The sequence below is a fragment of the Prionailurus viverrinus genome, chromosome F1 (assembly GCF_022837055.1).
Source record: "Prionailurus viverrinus isolate Anna chromosome F1, UM_Priviv_1.0, whole genome shotgun sequence".
NCBI lineage: Eukaryota > Metazoa > Chordata > Mammalia > Carnivora > Felidae > Prionailurus > Prionailurus viverrinus.
Window position 1 is genome coordinate 13,006,573 of NC_062577.1, and position 24,193 is coordinate 13,030,765.

At 43.4% G+C, this 24,193-nt stretch overlaps 1 protein-coding gene and 1 pseudogene across 1 annotated transcript in view; both read right to left on the bottom strand.

Moving 5' to 3' along the window:
* TNFSF4 (TNF superfamily member 4) overlaps positions 1–16,732 on the bottom strand; it is a 188,279-nt gene extending 171,547 nt beyond the window's left edge. The window contains exon 1 of the mRNA XM_047840321.1: positions 16,641–16,732. The gene's annotated coding sequence lies outside the window, so the exon portion shown is untranslated. The remainder of the gene's footprint in view (positions 1–16,640) is intronic.
* LOC125155246 (60S ribosomal protein L7a-like) overlaps positions 1–16,754 on the bottom strand; it is a 91,842-nt pseudogene extending 75,088 nt beyond the window's left edge.
* Positions 16,755–24,193: the final 7,439 nt, after the last annotated feature.

Genomic DNA, 24,193 nt, shown 5'->3' on the forward strand with positions numbered 1-24,193 from the left:
TAGAAGGAGTCCAGCCCTACTGACAGTTTGATTTTAGCCAAGTAAAGCCCAATTCAGACTTCTGGCCTTGAGAACTATAGGATAATAAATTTGCACTGTTTTAAACACTACCATGTTTGTGGTAACTTGTCATTACCGCAATAGGAAACTGATACAACAGGTGTAGTGGATGGCCAAGGCCTTATGGTCAATTGACTAACACTTGAACATTTAAAGAATGAGAAACACGGTCTTACAGGCTGCAACCAAATTCAGAAACCAATAGCATTATAAAGAATACCAAAGAAAGAACTTATTCTACCACTTAATGAAGACATGTTGACATAAAAATGGAACCTGAATCTGACCTGGCCTCCAGATCCAACTGCTGGTTTACAGAAAACAGAGGGTGGAGGACCTTGTAAAATAAGACCCCAGGGCCCCAATCAGCAAAATCTATGGGATGAACTTCTCAGTTTTTCAACACATTACAAGTGTCATAAAAGACAGAGGGATACGATTAGAAATCTATGGAATAAAAGAGATTTCAGAGATTTACCGAGTACAATAAGTAGAGATGATTTGGATCTTAATTCAAACAAATAAACTGTAAAATATGCACATATATGCTTATGAGTCAGTTAGAAATTTAAGTAACTGACTAGATGGTTCACCATATTAAAGAATTATTGCTAATTTAGGTGAATGATTATCTTGTGATTACTTTTTCCAAAGGAGTCTCTATCAGAACTACATATTAAAATGTTTACAGATGAAATAATATATCAAATTTGATTCAAAATAATACAGCTGAGGAGCTATGCATAAAACCATATCAGGACACAAGTTGATAATTGTTGAAGCTGGGCAGAGGGTACATGGGGTTATTATTCTATTCTCTCTACTTTCATGCATGTTTAAATTTTTCCATTCTAAAACATTTTTACAGACAATTATGATAATGTCTATTTCTATGAAAAATTTCTATTCTTCAGCAATAGAGAAAATGGTCTTCTCCCCCTCTCCTGTATTTCCTCTTCTCTCCAGATGATCTGCTTACATTTGCAATGCTTAGAATTGTGCTCCCAACCAAAACAGAAAAGAAAAAATACGCAGAATTCTCTTACCATTTGTTAGGTGCCAAAGAAATAAGAAAGCATTCCAATTTAAAGTGTGTGGCATTCACCTGCAAAGGGAGAGATGCTAGCTCTCTGTGGCTTTTGGAAACAGGAGCCCAAGGAGGAATTGATCCTGAAAAGCCTGGCACCAGCCCTGGGCACAGGCTAAGTCACAGTGCCTGCTGGAAAAAAGACCACTAGGCTGCGTCGCCTGTGAATCCCATCTGGCAGGTGCCTGGCACATGGTGGGTACCCTTCAAATGTTTCCCAAGGAAGAGAGGGGGGAAGTCGATTCAGTGTGTTTAATTCTTAAGTGAGCATGAATTAAATGTCTTACCAAACTTTACCAGTATCTTCAACCCTCCTCCAACAGTCTTGTTGCAGAACTGCCCCAACCATAAAGTGATGTCACGACAGCAGACATAGGGGCTCTGTGTCTTAGCAAGAACTTTCAGGGCGGTGCTGGACTGAAGCTATCAGCTACGGCTTTGTCAAATAAATCTCACATTTAAATAGGTAGTGCTCAGGAAGCCCACTACAATGCTGCATGTTATTATTTTTTTTACCTTTACCACAGTCCTCAAGGTGGAGTGCGGATGGCCTGGCCCACAGTTCAACAGCCTCAACCCCCAGCTGGCTCCACCCCTCCTGTTTGGGCCTAGAGGTCTGCCTTGAAGCACAGCGCCTGGAGTTAACAACACCACCTCATCATAAACTTACAAACCCACTAAGAGGGGAGGTCTTAAGCCAAGTGTTCTTATCACAAAAATAATAAATACAAACAGACAGACAGAAAGGAAAGAGGGAGGGAGAGAAGGAAGGAAGGAAGGAAGGAAGGAAGGAAGGAAGGAAAGAAGAAAGGAATGAAGGGGAAACTTCTGGAAGAGATGGCTATGTTTATGGCATATACCATGGTGATGGTTTCACAGGTGTGTACTTATCCCCAAACTCATTAAGTTGTACACATTAATTATGTATAGCTTTCTGTAGGTCAATCTCAGCTCAATAAAGTGTGGTTTTTTTTTTTAAGGAGAAAAAATACCTTAAAAAATTAGAAGTGTGAATTGCAGAGGTTGCTATTCTAGGTCACAGACTTCGGAAGGGACAGCTGGTGCTCAGGCAGTGCTGAGAAAGAGCCGTGGGGCCAGTTTGCTGGCCTTTATTCACCCAGCCAGGTATCTATCTATCGTGTGCAAATACACTTCATTTCATAACCAGGGAGCAGAATTCACAATTGCTTTCTTAATACACGCCTGTTGGTCATGGACCTTTGTTTACATTTGTATGTTTGCTGTTAAAAACAAGTTGCATAAAGTCTTACACTTTTCCTGTGTCAAGAGCAGAGGTTATGAAACTGGTAGCATAGTTGAGAAAAACATTTAATGGCCTTGCAGGTTCCCAGAGGGAATGCACTTTTGGCAAAGAAAGGGAAAAGTGCTATTGGGGAGGGGACTCAACAGGGGTTTCATTACTTTCTTAATGTTGTTTCTCATAAGAATGATTAATTTGACATTCCCATTCCCTACAGATTCTTTCAAAAAGTGTGTGCATGGGAAATAGGATTCCAATTAAATGGTAGTATATTCTGATGAAGAGACTGTGGAGGTGTTCGCTGTAGGCACTAATTTCATACTCTACACATACAAATAATTGTATTATATCATATGCGATCCCAACATTTATATAATTTGTTAACTAGGTCAGATGTAACTCAGAGGCTATGTACCTAATCTCAGAAAAATCTTAAATCTAGACATTCTTCCCCCAATGCCCAAAGATCCCACAAACCCCTATCATTCTCAGGCTCTCAAAACTCTGCTGGGGTTAGTTAGGGTAATTGGTAGCCAAGCCTAGGCCTAAACCAAAGTCTTTTGTAAAATGAAGAATCCAGGTATAACCAGCCTCCCAAGGGACAGTTTGAATTTTGAATTTTCATCTTTCATCTTAGCTAGATTTCTTTTTTTTTTAATGTTTATTTGAGAGAGAGAGAGCACATATGTGAGCAGAGGAGGGGCACTGAGAGAGGGAGAAAGACAATCCCAAGCAGGTTCCATACTCTTAGAGCAGAGCCTGACTCAGGGCTTGATCTCACAAACCGTGAGATCATGACCTGAGCTGAAATCAAGAGTCGGACACTTAACCGCCGAGGCCATCCAAGCACCTCTAGTTAGATTTCTTAAAAAGTGGTTCAGCCGACAGTGGCTAGATCATTATTTTTCAGTTTTCCCTGTTGCTATCCTCCAAAGGGCTAAAGAGCATGTTATTCATATTGTTAAATTAATATTTATGATTTACAAACATAAAGTGAGTGAATAACTGTAGTTGTTTCCAATTTTCTTTGAAGAATACTTTTACATTTTTAATATCATTCAGCACAATGAGTTTTTTAAGAAAACATGTTGGTTTCCTTAAATAATAACCTTCAAATTGGGTTTGAAATTCAGAAATACCGTGGCGCCTTTCAGGTCAAGGTTTTTAAAAGTTTTTATGCTCCATTTTAAGATGCTGGGCAGCAGAGGGCGCTCTCAGCATGTTGGGGCAGGAATTGTTGGCCAGGCAACTGAAGAAGAGCCTTGCCTTGACCCCTGGGCTTTGGGTTCTGCCCAGCCCCCCTGCTAGCCGAAAACACTGCCTTGTTATGCATTTGTTGGCTCTCAGCTACAACTTGCCGATTCATCTGCCTTTCCTGAGCCAACCTCAGCTGACCCCCTTCCCAGGGGGAAGGATGGCTGCTAAAAAGATCCTTTTTGCCAATACTACTAATTTCTGAAAAGAGTATTTCTCAGTTGACAGATTGCTTTCCCATGCCTTGCCCTGCATGCGTCCTCCACTGGAAATATTCCATGGTCTCAAGACGCATGGGATAAAAAGAGGATCCAGGACCATAATCTGATTCAGATGAAGTTTGGACTTGAGTTTAGATCCCAGCCAAGTGTTTAGCTTTCGGGCAACCTGAGGACATTACCTAACCTGTGAGCACCACTGATCCTCACAGAACGGGCTATATGGAAAATAAGTAAGGTGATGTATAAGAAACACCCACTGTTGGGTAAATACTCAAAGTATGTTAGCTTCCTTTCTCTCCTCTTGTATACAGGGGCCTCGAGGTGAGGACATACAACACCAAGAGGTAGAAAAGCAGGGAAACTTTCTGTGGGAGGCAAGTCTGAAAAGGGAAGCCAGATAAAGGGAAGAGTCTGTCTCCCCGGCCTCCTGCCACCCATGATCCAAGTCATGGAGACACATGAAAGGGAACTGGAAAGAGCCCAGGTTCCCCTCTGTGATGGCTACTAGAGGTCTTCCTGTCAGAAGGGGAGGGTCAAAGTGAGTCATCAGGGCGTGTGCTTATTTCCTCAGCGGACTTGTTCTCCAGCTTCACTTGTGACCAAAGGTGTCTGATGAACAAAGGGCTCTTGTTAAAGCTCAGTATGGACCCCTCTGGTCAGAACGTGTATTTGATGAGAACAGCTAAGAGAAAGAAGAGTGTGGCAATGACCCGAGAGGGCCTGCAGGAAGTGGGGGGAGGAAGCCATGAGGATTGATAAGTAACACCAAATCGCTAATGGCTGACAGGGTGAAGGAAAAAGACCCCTCCATAATGAGCATTTGGTGCATAAATAATTCGAAGCAAGACACAGCTGGTCAGGGTTACAGGTTCTTCCCCACTGAAGGACCCGATCCAAACCCAGAGACCAGCCCTCTCAGACACCCTGAGGAGCCCAAGGCAGCTGGATCTTTGTTAGAAAGTTGCAGTCAAAACCAGAGTGTTATAAACTGAACTGTGTCCCCTGCAAAATTCATATATTGAAGTCCTAACCCCCGAAGTGACTGTATTTGGAGGTAGAGACTTCAAGGAGGTAATTAAGACAGAAGGGGATTATAAGGGTAGGGCCTTAATCCAATAGGTGTCCTATAAGAGGAAGAAGAGACACCAGAGAGCTCTGTCTGCACAGAGGAAAGGCCATGTGAGGACACGGCATGAAGGGGGCTCTCTGTAAGCCAGGAAGACAGGCTCACCAGGAACGAAGTCTGCTGACACCTTGATCTCGGACTTACTGCCTCCAGAACTCTGAGACAACACACTTCTGTTTAAGCCATGCGTTTGTGGTATTCTGTTATGGCAGCCCTAGAAAACTAATATATAAACAACTTGAATGACTTTACCTTCCTTTACTTTTCTTGCCTTGTGTCTGATTACACATGATGAGCATGATAATTATGATGGTGGTGATGATCTAGTTGCTTTTTGGTCCCTGTTGAACCTCATATAATTTCCCTTGTGGCATCTTTTCTTCTCTGTATACAAAAGATTATTTTGGGGACATGGCAGAAAAATTGGTGAGCAAACCAACAAACTGATGTGCAGCAACATAACAGATATTTTGATGTAGCCAATTTGACCACTAACCTTTCACCTTTTTTTTATCACCAAGTGCTGAACCAGTGGAAGATGCTAGTGAGGCTCAGTGTGGGAGTGGGATTAAAATATGGGGTGCAGTAAAATAAACACTAAGAAAAATTAAGGGGCGTCTGGGTGGCTCAGTCAGTTGAGCGTCTGACTTCGGCTCAGGTCGTGATCTCTCGGTTCATGAGTTCGAGCCCCACGTGGGGCTCTGTGCTGACAGCTCAGAGCCTGGAGCCTGCTTTGGCTCCCCACTCTCTCTCTCTCTTTCTCTCTCAAAAATAAATAAACATTAAAAAAATTTGTTTTAATGGGGTAGAGTAGAGCCTGGTTGAGGGCTCATAGATGTGCTGGAGGGAGTGGCAGGGGCGTTCCCACTATTTGGTTGTTTTCTAAAAACTACAATTTAATGTTTGGGAGGTTTTAGGATCATGAAATCGGATGGATATTAAAATGTAGGCATTCAATGTCATAGGGTCTACATGGGGGATGCCAGCAAAGACCCTCCTCTGCAGAGGCTGGCACCCATAATACCATCTGAGTAATTGATATACAGTGTCTGAACAGAATGACGAATATAAGCATGGTGACAGACGAGAGCTAAGCAAGGTGATTAGCATGAGAGCTAATCTGGCAGACAAAAGAAGGAAATCCAGGGAAATTCTCAGTGTCTGGTGATAAGTGTGCTCTGGGCTAGGAGAGCAACCCAATGCTCCCACAGGAGACATGAAACACTAAATAAACAGAACTGTAGTCAAATGGCCTAAGGTCCATCCCTGGTAGAAAACTGCAATGTTGGGCATGAATCATACTGAGTTTCTACCTATAGGCTGGACCACCAAAACAGGACAGGAAGGGGACAGCAAATGGAAGGTTGTGAGGACTGCTGAGACTCTATGCTTGATGGGTACTTATGATCCTCTCTGGCACTGGTGCCACATGATGGGAAGCAAGGCTGCATCTTTTGGGGTAATGACATTAAGTTTTGATGGATCCAGAAAGCGATGGAAAACAGCCCTGTGCTTACCAGAGATATCGTTTCTAGATATAACCCGGGGGGCTCAAAATGGCCAAGGCAGAGCAAATAAGAAAGTTCTGGCACTCACTAAATAACTGAGATATTTCTTTTTTTTTTTTTTTTCAACGTTTATTTATTTTTGGGACAGAGAGAGACAGAGCATGAACGGGGGAGGGGCAGAGAGAGAGGGAGACACAGAATCCGAAACAGGCTCCAGGCTCTGAGCCATCAGCCCTGAGCCTGACGCGGGGCTCGAACTCACGGACCGCAAGATCGTGACCTGGCTGAAGTCGGATGCTTAACCGACTGCGCCACCCAGGCGCCCCCTGAGATATTTCTTATATGCTACAGGCCTCCCCAAAATTCACATGTTGAGGCCCTTAGCCTCTCAGGGTGGCTGTATTTGGAGTAAATAAGTAACTAAGGTTAAATGGGGTCATAAGGGTGGAGCCTTGATCTAATAGAATTAGTATCCTTGTTAGAGGAGATTCCAGAGAGTTTGCTCGCTCTCTCCCCACCATGTGAGGACACAGCAAGAAGGCAGACTTCTACAAGCCAGGAGAGCTCTCACCAGCGACTCACTGGCACTTGATCTTGGACTTCCCAGCCTCCAAAACTGTGAGAAGATAAACTTCTGTTCTCTAAGACAACCCAGTTTATGGTATTGTGTTAATGGCAACCTGCGCAAACTAATATAGTGTACAAGAAATCTAATAATTTCCCATGGACACCTATAGTCAACAAAAGTTAATGTACCTCTGAAGAAAAATTTTAAAAGGTTGTTAGTTGCTGGTGAAGGGAAAATTGCAGTCAGTTATTTGTATCCTACCTTAAATACATGAGACACAAGTTTTACCCATGAAGGATATTATTTATTGTTTTTCTCCTCATTTTGAAAGTAGTTCATTGTTTAAAAAATAAAATCTTGTAGGGGCGCCTGGGTGGCTCAGTCGGTTGGGCGGCCGACTTCGGCTCAGGTCATGATCTCACGGTCCGTGAGTTCGAGCCCCGAGTTGGGCTCTGTGCTGACAGCTCAGGGCCTGGAGCCTGTTTCAGATTCTGTGTCTCCCTCTCTCTGACCCTCCCCTATTCATGCTCTGTCTCTCTCTGTCTCAAAAATGAATAAATGTTAAAAAAATTTTTTTTAAATAAAATAAAATCTTGTATGCATCCCAGGCTATTTCTCAGAAACATTCGCAGAATTACTAAATTAAAGACTGTGCACATTTGAAGGCTATTTGATAACTATTTCCAAAGTATCACCGACAAGTTTGAACCAATTTACACTCCATGACAGAGCGGATGAGAATGTCTGTCCAAACACTCATGCCACCCCTGAATTTTGTTTTAAATTTTGTATTGAGTGTGTCCCAGAAGCAGATCCTGAAACCCCAAATGTAAGAAGTTTGAGTAATGGAGTACAAGGAGAGTACTCCATTGGTAAGTGGTACTCAGAAGGAAAGGCAGCCGATGAAGAGTGTGTTGCTAAGCCAGCCACCACAGTGGGTGACTAGAGCTTAATCTTGTAGAGAAACCCTGGGAAAGAGCATGGAATGCCTCAGAACTATCTGACCCGGGTGGAACAAGGTAGTTATTACCTCCAAGAGTCGTTATAAGTGGGGCTGCTTGAAGAAGGGGGCAGAGGGCCTTCTGTAGTCAAAACACACACCCACACACACACACAGTTCTTTAGCAGAAAAAGTTCTCAGGCACAGAGATGGAGATACTGGCAGTTAGAAGCCCATGGGGTGTAGTCAAGTGTCTAGGCTAGGTCCCAGCACTGATGGCCTCTGCTATACTTTGTCAACCTGATAGGCCAGAAATGCTTGGTTTCTCTCTATGCAGTAAAGAATGAACCTTCCTCAAGGAGAGTTCTGTCCTTTGTGTTTGGACACAGACAGGCGATCTTAGGCGCCTGGAAAGCTCTGCCTGATAAGAGTGGCTTCTTTGCCTGGGGGCCTTGGCCACCAGTCTAATGATGTGATTTATGATGGGGGTGTTGAGCCATGCTGTACCAGTTTCAACCCCAGGAGGGACGGGAGACTAAAGGCATTAGTCTGACTTCCTGGAGAGAATGAAAACTGAGCCAGCTGGGTGGACAACATGTAATCCTGCCCCAGTAAAAACTCTGGATGCCAAAAGCTCAGGTGAGCCTCAGTGGTTGGCAATACTCTGTGTGTCACACATCATGACCAGGAGGCGATGTCACCCATGACTCCAGGGGGAGAGCCCTCACAGACTCTGCCCCACATGTCTCTTACTTCTGCTGATTTTAGTCTGTTTCCTTTCACTGTAATCATGAGTATAGCACTTTCCGGAGTCCTGTGGTCACTGCAGAGAATTAATGGACCTGAGGGTGGTCATGGACAAGCTCTCTAGGCTCTTTCTTTTTTAAGGACTTAATTTTGTGGGGTTTTTTTTAAATTTTTAAAAAATATTTATTTTTGAGACAGAGTGCAAGCAGGGGAGGGGCAGAGAGAGAGAGGGAGACACAGAATCTGAAGCAGCTCCAGGCTCTGAGCTGTCAGCACAGAGCCCAGTGTGGGGTTTGAACCCACAAACTACAAGATCATGACCTGAGCTGAAGTCAGATGCTCAACCGACTGAGCCACCCAGGTGCCTCAACTTTGTGGGGTTTTGTTGTTGTTGTTGTTGCTGTTAACTAGTTTGCCTAATAATTTAAATTGTGGTAGTTTTAAATTCTTGTGAACTCAGTTCTATCAATCTTTCCCTTTGTAGTTTTTATTTACTTAAAAAGGCCTTTCTCACTACAAAATCATATAGGCATTCATCTTTATTTTCTAGTCTTTACAGTATCATTTCCTCTCATTTACCTAATTCTGTTTGGGATTTGTTGTTAGGTAAACATCTATGGCTACTTTTTTCCAAATAGTTTCTCAATCAACCCATCTTTGAATAATCATATTTTTCTATATTTTTATCACATGCACAATTCCCACATACACTAGGGTTTGTATGTGATTACTCTATTCTGTTCCATCTACATGGCTGTCTTTTTCTTTCATCACCCCTGTCTTTATTTTCTGTGGCTTTGGAATACATATTAAGATCCCATGGCATAGATCTTTCCCTACATATTATTCCAATATAAAATATTCTTGGCTTGCTCTATTTATTCTTCCACGATAAAATTTTCTGCACCCCTTGGAAATGCAGTACTCAGAACATAAAAGAAAGATTTAAATCAGTTTGTCAATTCCGATCAGCCTTCCAAAGTAACAACCTACTACAGTTTTTCATTGGAACTTAAACTTAAAAATTAATTTTAGGAAATTGATATGCTATTTGCAAAATGGAATCTTTCCATGCAGAAAAATATACCATTTTTACCATTCCACTGTAAACACAAAAATATTTAAAACATTTTTAATTGATATTCTTCATACAGGTCCAGCAAGTTTCTTGTTAACCTCAAGGAAATAAGAATTTTTATGGCTCTCAATGCACATTGCTAGGTTACCTCCAGAAAAATTCCAATTCAACCAGCATCACATAAGACTGAAAATATCCCCTTGCCAAACTGAGCAAGTAAAAAAAAAGAATCTCACTATGCATTTAATGTGTACTTCTTTGACTTTTCATGAGATTGAATGATTCTACATATACTTATTGGCCAGTTGTATTTCCTTCTTTGTGAACTGTTATCTTTTGCCTATTTTCTTTTTTGTTTGTTTGTTTTTTCTGAAAGAGAGAGATATAAAGGAAGGGGCAGAAAGAGAGGGGGGACAGAGAAAGAGAGAGAGAGACAGGGAATCTTAAGCAGGCTCCCTGCCCAGCACAGATCCCAACTTGGGGCTCAATCAGTCTCATGACTGTGGGATCATGACCCGAGCCAAAATCAAGAGTCAGAGCCTTTACCAACTGAGCCACCCAGGGACCCCTTGCCTATTTTCTATACTAAGAATTGGGGCACCTGGCTGACTCAGTCAGTGGAGCATGTGATTCTTTATCTCGGGATCATGAATTCAAGCCCCACATTGGGCATGGAGCTTACTTAAAAAAAAAAAAAAATCTACAGGAAGAACACTTTGACTTACCAGATAGAAATATTTTTCCCAGTATGTCCTTTGCCTCTTAATTTTACTACATTTTCTGCTATACAGATTTTTTCATTTTTCCATCTATGCAAACCTATTCTTTGTGGGTTTTTTTCATTGTATTCAAGAAGTCCTTTAATTCAAAGATCATAGAGGGTTTGTGTACATTTTTTGTAGTCCTATATTTGTTCTTATTTGTTCTTCTATTTCTTTTATAGCTCCTATTTAAATTTCAATTCCCTAATCCACATTGGATTTGTACCAGTGTATGGTATAACTGAAGTAAAGACTGGATTTTGTTTTGAATTTTAAGGGTTGGTTGGTTTGAGTCTATACCTTGACCAATGGGCATCTTCTCTTAGGAAGTTATTCTGTGTCCAAGCTATTTGGTTTGCTTAGTAATTTTTAAGTACAGAATTTCTTGGCACACACCCTTCAGTGGAGTAATAAAATGTTCTCACTATGAAGAAAAATTATAGCAATTACAGCTGAAGCCTTCTTACTACTGTATGTAACAAGGTACCTTTTAGATTAGGGAATGTGGAATATCATTCGGCTGCCAGTTGCTGCCCTGCTGGGGCTTTTGTGAGCCCTCTGAAAGTCTGCAGAGCTAACCAGGTTATTTTTCCAACAGCATCTGTAAAAATGTGTTGCTACAATTCACTTGGAAGGCTGGCTCAATCCCCCAAGGGCACAAGGAATTAATTTACAGTCACAAGTTTGACATTCTTACAAGAAAGCTGCTCTACCACAGGGAAACATGAACCTCTGAGAAGTCAGATGTGTTTGGAGTCCAAGATTTCCAGCAACATACTATCCGTATGGCAGAACTAAGAAGCAGGAAAAACCTCTCCTGACAGCAAATATGGTACAGTCTAAAGACCATCAGGTTCAACGTCTGAAAAACCTGGAGTGAAGTCCTTGTTCAATTACCAATGGTTTGACCTTGGGCAAATCACTTAATGGGTTTCAGCTTCCCCTCTTATAAAATGGTGGAGCCCATGGGCTTGTCGCGAGAGCTAAATGGAAAACCTATATGAATGTACTGTGTATACTGTACCACAGTGGTCAAACAGTGTAGTCATTAATTAGCCTATGATTTAACTCATAATATGCTACTTCTCTTGCTGAGGAGGAGAAGGTGGTACCTTCTGTCCTTGGCCCATTCAGCCTGTCCTCGGCAAGCACTATCTGGACACCCGCAGCCTCCCCTAGAGTCATGCCCCGCATTTGAACCGCACAAGCTTCCTACCTATAGCACTGCCCAGGGAAGACATGTACCTCAGCTTAGCTTACACGCAGGGCCTTCAACAAATTAAACACTGCATCTAGAGGGGAAAAAGAAGAGTAACAATTACTGAGCACCTACCATGTGCTGAAAAGATAAGCTAGCAAAATAAAGATGGGTAAGACAGTCCTGTCTTTTCTTGTCTTGACTTTTGGGTGCACCAGGTTCATGAGCTCCATAACGACTCAACATGCATCACTGGCCAGAGGGTATTCACAAGCCTGGCCTACATTTCCACCTTGGGCAGTGTTAAGACCCGGAAAGAGAAAGGATGTTAGGTGCAAGTTATGTGGAGTCAATGGAATATTTGTACATGATTAAAAAGTTCAGCTGGTTCAAAGGTTTGTGCAGTCTATAAGACTTCAGTGCTTTTTATATGAAGCAATTCCTTCCAGCTCTTTCTAGTCCTCTGGGGAGGCCCTACCTTCATCTTATCTCCCTTCTTTCCATCAGGAGTTTTTCTCCTTCTAGCTTAGAAGGCCATTCTTCAACTGGTTTTTATTTCTTCTTGAAAAAGAAATCAGACATGTGGCTTTAAAAATTCAAACAGTACAAAAGGATATACAATAAAACATAAATCTTCCTTCCCGAGTTGGGGTAGCCACTGTATTTTTGTCTTTCCAGAAATTTCCCCTACTTAGATAGGGGCGACAATTGAGTTTTTAATGTCAGAGAGGATTTTTGCAAACTGAAAGGATCCCTGACAGTTTCCTGTCTTTCAAGTGATACTTAGTTTATCAAAGTCATACATTTTAATTGTTTTTTTAAAGTTTTTAATGTTTATTTATTTTTGAAGGAGAGAGAGACAGAGCATGAGGGGGGAGGGGCAGAGAGAGAGGGAGACCCAGAATCCGAAGCAGGCTCCTGGCTCCGAGCTACCAGCACAGAGCCCGACACAGGTTCAAACTCACGAACTGCAAGATCATGACCTGAGCCAAAGTCGGACGCTTAAGGACACTTAACCAACTGAGCCTCCCAAAGTCATACATTTTAAAACTTAGTTTAAAAAGATCTTTATGTTAATGGGGCGCCTGGGTGGCTCAGTTGGTTAAGCATCTGACTTTGGCTCAGGTCATGATCTCGCCGTTCCCACCTTCAAGCCCCACTTTGGGCTCTGTGCTGTCAGCTCAGAGCCTGGACCCTGCTTCGGATTCTGTGTCTCCCTCTAGCTCTCTGCCCCTCCTTGGCTCACACACTCTCTCTCTCTGTCTCAAAACTAATAAAATAAACATTAAAAAAAAAAAAGATCTTTAAGTTGAAACTAGTTTGGTTTATTTATTTTTGACAGATAGAGCATGAGCAGGGGAGGGACAGAGGGAAGGAGAGAGAGAATCCCAAGAGGCTCTGCACTGTCATTAGAGAGCCTGATGCGGGGCTCGAACCCATGAGCCATGAGGCCATGACCTGAGCCAAAGTCAGACACTTAACCAACTGAGTCACCCGGGTACCCCTTAGTTAAAACTAGTTTTATTTTTTTTAATTTTTTTTTTACTTATTTTTAAGAGAGACAGAGAGAGAGAGCACAGGCAGAGGAAGGGCAGGGAGAAAGGGGGAGACAGAGAATCTGAGGCAGGCTCCAGTCTCCAAGCTGTCAGCACAGAGCCTGACACGGGGCTTGAACTCACGAACCACGAGATCATGACCTGAGCCAAAGTCGGATGCTTAACCGACTGAGCCACCCAGGTGCCCCAAAACTAGTTTTAAGAGTTTAAAACTTTCCTGGAAAAGACTAGATACAAATTAAAATTGTTATTTTGTTTATAAATTGAATAATGTTGGTATAAAAATAAGAGTTATTTTTATTTGTACGTATTTTTTTCTTCCAGTTTTACTGAAATATAATTGATGGGCAACACTGTGTAAATTTATGGTGTGCACCATAATGACTTGTCTTACGTGTATTGCAAAATGATTACCACCAGTTTAGTTAACACACATCACCTCATATAGTTCCAAAAAATGAACTTTTATTATTTACTCTCTTAGCAACTTCGAAATACCCATACAGCAGAGTTAACTACAGTCATCGCGTTGTGCGCTACACCCCCAGCACTTACTTACTTTAAAACTGGAAGTGTGTGCCCTTAACCACCCTGCCCCAACTCCTCCTCCCCCACCGCTGACAACCACAAATCCATGACTTTGGTTTTTTACGTTCCACAAATAAGTGAGTTATACAGCATTTTTCTTTCTCTGTCTGACTTACTTCACTTAGCATACCGCCCTTAAGGTCCACCCATGTCAACTGGCAGGATTTTCTTCCTTTTGGTGGGGGAAGGAAACAGGATCACCCAAGCAGTGGTGGTGCTGCGGCTGGCTTGTTCTGGCTTGAGAAAGTGGACTGTGCACATATCTTCCCACGGCCACATTTAGTGGCATCAGTTTGGTAGACTGAAATGGGCCATGGTGTGAGTTTTTATACCAAAGAAACTTGCAAAGGCTACGGATCGGGGCTTCCCCACCCTCCCACCCTCCTGACCAGTTTCCCAGCCCACTACTATCGAGAAGGCCTCTACAGTAGACCAGACAGGAGGGGCAGTGGCTTGAGGTAGGGTGGTGAGAGGCAGGTGAACATACGTGGACGGATTTGGAAAGATATTTGCAGATGGACTTAGCAGGATTTGCAGACAAATTGGATATGGAATGGGGTGGTCAGAGAGAGGGGGGAGATAAGAATATTTCCCAGTCGATGGGTATGTAAGTGTGAGCATCAAAGGCAGTATTTTTAGTTTGACTTTGAGACAGAGAAATGTCCTAGACTCAGACCATGACGTCACTTTAAAACTACCTACTCCAGTTTTCAGTCACTCAGGACTTGGCCCCAGTCTACCCTCTGAACGTATCCTGGGCCATTCTCTTCCTCTCGGCCCTAGACTCCAGCCTCACCCGCCAACTTGCAGATCTTCATTTAGAAAACTTTTTAGCCAGGCCTTCCTGTTCCTTCAGCCCAGAATGTTTGTTGTTATCTTATCTCTGCCTGGCCAGCTTGTTTTTTGCCGAAGGTCCCTGCTAATAGAGAATACTTCCAACTGCTCGAAATGGGTCTCCCTCCACCTTATCCTCCGTACTTGTTTTCTTCCTGGCACTTAGCATAATTCCTAATCCTGTATCTATGTCTTCTTGTTTGTGTGCCCTGCCTCCCTCACTGGACTATAAGCTTTTTTAAAATCCATCTCTGGGGGCGCCTGGGTGGCTCAGTCAGTTGAGTGTCTGACTTGGGCTCAGGTCATGATCTCACAGCTCATGAGTTTGAGCCCCGTGTCCGGCTCTGTGCTGTCAGCTGGATGCTGCTTTGGATCTTCCGGCTCTCCTCTCCCCTGCCCCTCCCCCACTAGTGTGCTAGTGCACGTGCATGTGTGCTCTCTCTCTCTCTCAAGAATAAACATTAAAAAAAAAAAAAACCCAGCCTTAGAAATAAAAGAAGTAAACAGTCGAGCCTTTGCAAGTAGCTTGTCCTCAAAGCAGGGTGTCACAGGCAAGGGCAGGTTCGGGCTTGCGACCAGTCACACCACCTGGGCTGTCTCACTTTTCCCAAGCCCTGATCCAGCTAAAAAACCAGGAAGTTCTCAGAGTGGAGATGACAGCTGAATAAAGACCTGAAGGATGGGTATATTACATTTCTGTGGGAGTGCCAGCTCAGGAGAGGAGATGTGTTGGGAACTCTTTCGTTAACCCAGCAAGGCAGGCAGAACAGAGATCCCTCCTCTCTGTGGAGAGACGCAGAAGCCCAAAGTCTTGCCGGAGCTCCCAGGGCTGACAGGTGTAAAACCGTATCAAAGTTCAGGCCTTCATGCCTCCAAGTTCAGAGCCCTTTGCACTATGTCCATTTAGCACGAGCTTTTGTGTACCTACCATTTGACAAATAAATGGGAGTGCAAGGGAAATATGACACACAATCCTTGACCTAACGGAGTGAGAAACTTGCGTCTATGAGACAGCTCGAGTCCACTCCACCACCAATACCGGCTGACAGGAGGACCATCTCTTGTGCTGCATGTAGCCCGACAGAGAGGGGACGATGTTCCAAAATGCTACTTGAGTTCTGCACCCAAGCCTTGAGACCCTCTCAAGGCAAAGGAGTGCACTTGAGTTCCCTGTGCCCCCTCCGAGCTCACATCCTTGACTTTCACTGATGCAGACATTTCAGAACAAAGAGTCTCTTTTCTAATCAACAGCGTGCCTTACACGCAGACATGTGACATTGTTACAGCCAACTGGGCTGTTCCCGCCACAATTATTCTACACTCCGTCCTGTATCCCTGTGTTTCTTTCTTCCGCTCTGCCATTTTCTACCTACAACATTCAATCCTAGTGACTCAGTGACATGTAACACTTTTCTTCTCCAGATGCCCTCACGTCTCAAACTAAGACTGACATTGCCGATCACAGGTGCCTTCCGTCTGGTCACCGACCCCCTGCCCTGTGTGCTGACAGGGGCACCCGCAGCCACTAGGTCCTGGTCTCATCAAAGATCGGATGCTATTCCTGGGCGTCACTCTCGCATGCCGGTTGCCACAGTCACTCATGGAAGTCAGGAGATAAGAGGAAAGGAAAGGGTGGAGGAAGAGAGGAAAGTTGCATGTATGCCGGGAGAAGTCAAAGGTCACCAATTACAGCTTTCGGTTCCAGTCAATGACAGTCAGGACACAGGCTAAGTTCACTAGAAAAGCTGTGGAATGATTCTGCAGATTTGCTTGTGACCAGGGGGCGGCACGGTACCCTGACCACCCCACCCCCAGCACCAAACATGAGCTTGTCAATAATTACTCGAACTTACCCTCCTCCTGGGTAGGACCCAGTACTGTTCGTTGTCGATTCCCTCTTGCTTTAAGATGATGCTAGTCTTCCACGCCACAGGAGACAGTGTTGTCCAACAGCAGAAGCTTCAGCCGAAACACAGTGTTCATCTTCATGATGACTGCGTCTCGTCCACATTCTCATTCAGGTAAGACCCAAGCATTTCGTTCAAAGCAGTTAAATAAACAATAAACCTGGGAAGCTTCCTGTGAAAGTGTCTTTTCTCATGTTCTTTGTTCACATTGTATGTTCTTCATACTAGGTCTTAAAAAGACTGAAAACAGATTAAAAAAAAAAATTTAGTGTTTATTTATTGGGTGGGGAAGAGGCAAAGAGAGAGGGGGACAATGGATTCAAAGTGGGCTCTGTGCTGACAGCAGAGAGCCCAATGCAAGGCTTGAATTCATGAATCATGAGATTATGACCTGAACTGAGATCAAGAGTAGGATGCTTAACTGATGAAGCCACCCAGTTGCCCCAAGATTTTTTTTAGGTAGGTTCCACACCTCACATGGAGCCCAACGCGGTGCTCGAACTCACGACCCCGAGATCAAGACCTGAGCGGGGATCGAGAGTCGTCAGACATCTAACCAACTGAGGCACGCAGGCACCCCCAGCTTTATTTTTAAATAAACACTGATTCCAAATGTAATCTCTAGACATGGTGAAATGAGGCATTTTGAATCCCTCTTTAAAATAATACCACCTGTCAGATTTTAAATCCACCAAAGCAAAATACAGGCTACACTTACAAAACCTAAAATAATTTACTAAATTCTTTTTTTTAAATGTTTTTATTTATTTTTGAGACAGAGAGAGACAGAGCATGAGCAGGGGAGGGGCAGAGAGAGAGGGAGACACAGAATCGGAAGCAGGCTCCCGGCTCTGAGCTGCCAGCACAGAGCCCGAAGCGGGGCTTGAACTCACACACCGCGAGATCATGACCTGAGCCGAAGTCGGACGCTCAACCGACTGAGCCACCCAGGCGCCCCACTTTACTAAAATCTTAAATTCTAGATAATTTTGCCACAAGGTGAAGATGTTCATGAGAAAATACTCTCATTATCAAGAATAAAAGCTACTTCTCAGATGGTCACAACCCCCTCAGGGTGCTAGTCAGAGCAGGGACAACTCTTCTCCTGCCCCTTTGGCCAAGTGGAACCAGAGTCGCCTGACTCCATCCCCCACCCAGCGGGCTCCTATTCATCCCACGACGCACCTCTTCTCACACCTGTCCTCTCCACACATTTCCTTTTCTTCCCACTCCCTTCCTCTGTTCCATCCCTTTCCTCTCCCCTCTCTTTTCTTTTCCCATTTCCTACCTCAGTCTCAGGTCTTGACCTCTCTTATGCCTCCCACCCCTTGCCATTCAAAAACTATAAAATTAAGTCCAAAGATAAATTGGTATTACTTGTTTTGAGAACTCTGTGTTTTAATTTTTAAAGTAGGTGCTTTGAACATTTTCTCTTTTTCACTCTAAGATAAAAATTTACTCTTCTATGTGTGGGCGCACACGGATGTGTGTTTCTTTGTGCCCCATGTGTGTTCTTCATGTTCCCCTTGGGGATTAGTGGATCTTGAAAGAGAAAAGGGTACCTGCTCTGGGACTGTATTTCTTTGGACAAGCCCCATCAAACCTGCTTGAACTCCATCATCTCTTGTCAATGGACAGATACTAGGTTTGCCGAAACTGGTCCTATCCATCTTCCACATGAAGCAGCTCCAAAACGACAGATCAAGACGCTGGGGTTCCCCATTGCTCCAAAGTAGGGCTGGAGAGTGAATTTTGTGCAGCAGCCTGGTAAACTGAGGAATGACCAATTTCAGGCTACTGAAGTGACATCACTGAACACTGAGCTGGGGGTAGATGCCCAGTAAGCCCACTGTTCATAAGATGAGTGTAAATAACATCAAGAGAAACACAGTAGTAAAATGTGGTAAAATTGTTATTTCATTTACAATAAGGTTGCAGAGGTTAATAAAATGTCAAATTTCTTTGTTTTGGGATAGAATTCAAGTTGGGTTGATGACGCTAGTTACTGTGTATTGAGTTATGACTTTGATTGGCAGTTATGCCATTGGTTGATGAAACAAAGAAATTAGATAGAAGAACTCATGAATAAAAACAAGAGCCGGTACGGGGCGCCTGGGTGGCGCAGTCGGTTGAGCGTCCGACTTCAGCCAGGTCACGATCTCGCGGTCCGGGAGTTCAAGCCCTGCGTCAGGCTCTGGGCTGATGGCTCCGAGCCTGGAGCCTGTTTCCGATTCTGTGTCTCCCTCTCTCTCTGCCCCTCCCCCGCTCATGCTCTGTCTCTCTCTGTCCCAAAAATAAATAAACATTGAAAAAAAAAATTAAAAAAAAAAAAAACAAGAGCCAGTATTTTTGAAAGAAAAGTAAAATAGACAAATCTCTGGCAAATCTGACCCCCCCAAAGAGAGAGAGAAACACATATATAATGCTATGCCAGACAAGGGAACACAACCACAACATGGAGGAAATTTTTAAAGCATTTTTAAATGTAATGTAGGTAGAGTTGCAGCAAGATGGCAGCTTAGGAGGACGCTGGGCTCACCGCACGTCCTACTGATCACTTAGATTCCATCTACACCTGCCTAAATAACCCAGAAAACCGCCAGAGGATTAGCAGAACGGAGTCGCCGGAGCCAAACGCAGACGAGAGGCCCACGGAAGAGGGTAGGAAGGGCGGCGAGGCGGTGCGCGCTCCACGGACTGGCGGGAGGGAGCCGTGGCGGAGGGGCGGCTCGCCGGCCAAGCAGAGCCCCCGAGTCTGGCTGGCAAAAGCGGAGGGGCCTGACTGTGTTCCCACAACAAGCGCGACTTAGCGTCTGGGAGGTCATAAGTTAACAGCTCTGCTCGGGAAGCGGGAAGGCTGGAGGACAAAGGGAGGGAGAGCTGCTGAGCCCCCTGACAACAGAGCTCAGTTTGGTGGGGAACAAAGGCGCTCGCCAGCGCCATCTCCCCCGCCCATCCCCCAGCCGAAATCCCAAAGGGAACTGGTTCCTGCCAGGGAACTTGCTCGCTCCGCGCAAACACCCAACTCTGCACTTCGGCGGAGCCAAACCTCCGGCAGCGGATCTGACTCCCTCCCGCTGCCACAGGGCCCGTCCTGAAGTGGATCACCTAAGGAGAAGCAATCTAAGCCTGCCCCTCCTGCCCCCGAGCACCTTGCCTACCCACCCCAGCTAATACGCCAGATCCCCAGCATCACAAGCCTGGCAGGGTGCAAGTAGCCCAGACGAGCCACACCACCCCACAGTGAATCCCACCCCTAGGAGAGGGGAAGAGAAGGCACACACCAGTCTGGCTGTGGCCCCAGCGGTGGGCTGGGGGCAGACATCAGGTCCGATTGCGGCCCCGCCCACCAACTCCAGTTATACACCACAGCACAGGGGAAGCGCCCTGCAGGTCCTCACCACGCCAGGGACTATCCAAAATGACCAAGCGGAAGAATTCCCCTCAGAAGAATCTCCAGGAAATAACAACAGCTAATGAGCTGATCAAAAAGGACTTAAATAACATAACAGAAAGTGAATTTAGAATAATAGTCATAAAATTAATCGCTGGGCTTGAAAACAGTATACAGGACAGCAGAGAATCTCTTGCCACAGAGATCAAGGGACTAAGGAACAGTCACGAGGAGCTGAAAAACGCTTTAAACGAAATGCATAACAAAATGGAAACCACCACAGCTCGGCTTGAAGAGGCAGAGGAGAGAATAGGTGAACTAGAAGATAAAGTTATGGAAAAAGAAGAAGCTGAGAAAAACAGAGATAAAAAAATCCAGGAGTATGAGGGGAAACTTAGAGAACTAAGTGATACACTAAAAAGAAATAATATACGCATAATTGGTATCCCAGAGGAGGAAGAGAGAGGGAAAGGGGCTGAAGGGGTACTTGAAGAAATAATAGCTGAGAACTTCCCTGAACTGGGGAAGGAAAAAGGCATTGAAATCCAAGAGGCACAGAGAACTCCCTTCAGACGTAACTTGAATCGATCTTCTGCACGACATATCATAGTGAAACTGGCAAAATACAAGGATAAAGAGAAAATTCTGAAAGCAGCAAGGGGTAAACGTGCCCTCACATATAAAGGGAGACCTATAAGACTCGTGACTGATCTCTCTTTTGAAACTTGGCAGGCCAGAAAGAATTGGCACGAGATTTTCAGGGTGCTAGACAGAAAAAATATGCAGCCAAGAATCCTCTATCCAGCAAGTCTGTCATTTAGAATAGAAGGAGAGATAAAGGTCTTCCCAAACAAACAAAAACTGAAGGAATTTGTCACCACTAAACCAGCCCTACAAGAGATCCTAAGGGGGACCCTGTGAGACAAAGTCCCAGAGACATCACTACAAGCATAAAACATACAGACATCACAATGACTCTAAACCCGTATCTTTCTATAATAACACTGAATGTAAATGGATTAAATGCGCCAACCAAAAGACATAGGGTATCAGAATGGATAAAAAAACAAGACCCATCTATTTGCTGTCTACAAGAGACTCATTTTAGACCTGAGGACACCTTTAGATTGAGAGTGAGGGGATGGAAAACTATTTATCATGCGACTGGAAGCCAAAAGAAAGCTGGAGTAGCCATACTTATATCAGACAAACTAGACTTTAAATTAAAGGCTGTAACAAGAGATGAAGAAGGACATTATATAATAGTTACAGGGTCTATCCATCAGGAAGAGCTAACAATTATAAATGTCTATGCACCGAATACCGGAGCCCCCAAATATATAAAACAATTACTCATAAACACAAGCAACCTTATTGATAAGAATGTGGTAATTGCAGGGGACTTTAATACACCACTTACAGAAATAGATAGATCATCTAGACACACGGTCAATAAAGAAACAAGGACCCTGAATGAGACATTGGATCAGATGGACTTGACAGATATATTTAGAACTCTGCATCCCAAAGCAACAGAATATACTTTCTTCTCGAGTGCACATGGAACATTCTCCAAGATAGATCATATACTGGGTCACAAAACAGCCCTTCATAAGTTTACCAGAATTGAAATTATACCATGCTTACTTTCAGACCACAATGCTATGAAGCTTGAAATCAACCACAGAAAAAAGTCTGGAAAACCTCCAAAAGCATGGAGGTTAAAGAACACCCTACTAACGAATGAGTGGGTCAACCAGACAATTAGAGAAGAAATTAAAAAATATATGGAAACAAACGAAAATGAAAATACAACAATCCAAACGCTTTGGGACGCAGCAAAGGCAGTCCTGAGAGGAAAATACATTGCAATCCAGGCCTATCCCAAGAAACAAGAAAAATCCCAAATACAAAATCTAACAGCACACCTAAAGGAAATAGAAGCAGAACAGCAAAGGCAGCCTAAGCCCAGCAGAAGAAGAGAAATAATAAAGATCAGAGCAGAAATAAACAATATAGAAACTAAAAAAACTGTAGAGCAGATCAACAAAACCAAGAGTTGGTTTTTTGAAAAAATAAACAAAATTGACAAACCTCTAGCCAGGCTTCTCAAAAAGAAAAGGGAGATGACCCAAATAGATAAAATCATGAATGAAAATGGAATTATTACAACCAATCCCTCAGAGATACAAACAATTATCAGGGAATACTATGAAAAGTTATATGCCAACAAATTGGACAACCTGGAAGAAATGGACAAATTCCTGAACACCCACACTCTTCCAAAACTCAGTCAGGAGGAAATAGAAAGCTTGAACAGACCCATAACCAGCGAAGAAATTGAATCGGTTATCAAAAATCTCCCAACAAATAAGAGTCCAGGACCAGATGGCTTCCCAGGGGAGTTCTACCAGACGTTTAAAGCAGAGATAATACCTATCCTTCTCAAGCTATTCCAAGAAATAGAAAGGGAAGGAAAACTGCCAGACTCATTCTATGAAGCCAGTATTACTTTGATTCCTAAACCAGACAGAGACCCAGTAAAAAAAGAGAACTACAGGCCAATATCCCTGATGAATATGGATGCAAAAATTCTCAATAAGATACTAGCAAATCGAATTCAACGGCATATAAAAAGAATTATTCACCATGATCAAGTGGTATTCATTCCTGGGATGCAGGGCTGGTTCAACATTCGCAAATCAATCAACGTGATACATCACATTAACAAAAAAAAGAGAAGAACCATATGATCCTGTCAATCGATGCAGAAAAGGCCTTCGACAAAATCCAGCACCCTTTCTTAATAAAAACCCTTGAGAAAGTTGGGATAGAAGGAACATACTTAAGGATCATAAAAGCCATTTATGAAAAGCCCACAGCTAACATCATCCTCAGCGGGGAAAAACTGAGAGCTTTTTCCCTGAGATCAGGAACACGACAAGGATGCCCACTCTCACTGCTGCTGTTTAACATAGTGCTGGAAGTTCTAGCATCAGCAATCAGACAACAAAAGGAAATCAAAGGCATCAAAATTGGCAAAGATGAAGTCAAGCTTTCGCTTTTTGCAGATGACATGATATTATACATGGAAAATCCGATAGACTCCACCAAAAGTCTGCTAGAACTGATACAGGAATTCAGCAAAGTTGCAGGATACAAAATCAATGTACAGAAATCAGTTGCATTCTTATACACTAACAATGAAGCAACAGAAAGACAAATAAAGAAACTGATCCCATTCACAATTGCACCAAGAAGCATAAAATACCTAGGAATAAATCTAACCAAAGATGTAAAGGATCTGTATGCTGAAAACTATAGAAAGCTTATGAAGGAAATTGAAGAAGATTTAAAGAAATGGAAAGACATTCCCTGCTCATGGATTGGAAAAATAAATATTGTCAAAATGTCAATACTACCCAAAGCTATCTACACATTCAATGCAATCCCAATCAAAATTGCACCAGCATTCTTCTCGAAACTAGAACAAGCAATCCTAAAATTCATATGGAACCACAAAAGGCCCCGAATAGCCAAAGGAATTTTGAAGAAGAAGACCAAAGCAGGAGGCATCACAATCCCAGACTTTAGCCTCTACTACAAAGCTGTCATCATCAAGACAGCATGGTATTGGCACCAAAACAGACACATAGACCAATGGAATAGAATAGAAACCCCAGAACTAGACCCACAAACGTATGGCCAACTCATCTTTGACAAAGCAGGAAAGAACATCCAATGGAAAAAAGACAGCCTCTTTTACAAATGGTGCTGGGAGAACTGGACAGCAACATGCAGAAGGTTGAAACTAGACCACTTTCTCACACCATTCACAAAAATAAACTCAAAATGGATAAAGGACCTAAATGTGAGACAGGAAACCATCAAAACCTTAGAGGAGAAAGCAGGAAAAGACCTCTCTGACCTCAGCCGTAGCAATCTCTTACTCGACACATCCCCAAAGGCAAGGGAATTAAAAGCAAAAGTGAATTACTGGGACCTTATGAAGATAAAAAGCTTCTGCACAGCAAAGGAAACAACCAACAAAACTAAAAGGCAACCAACGGAATGGGAAAAGATATTCGCAAATGACATATCGGAC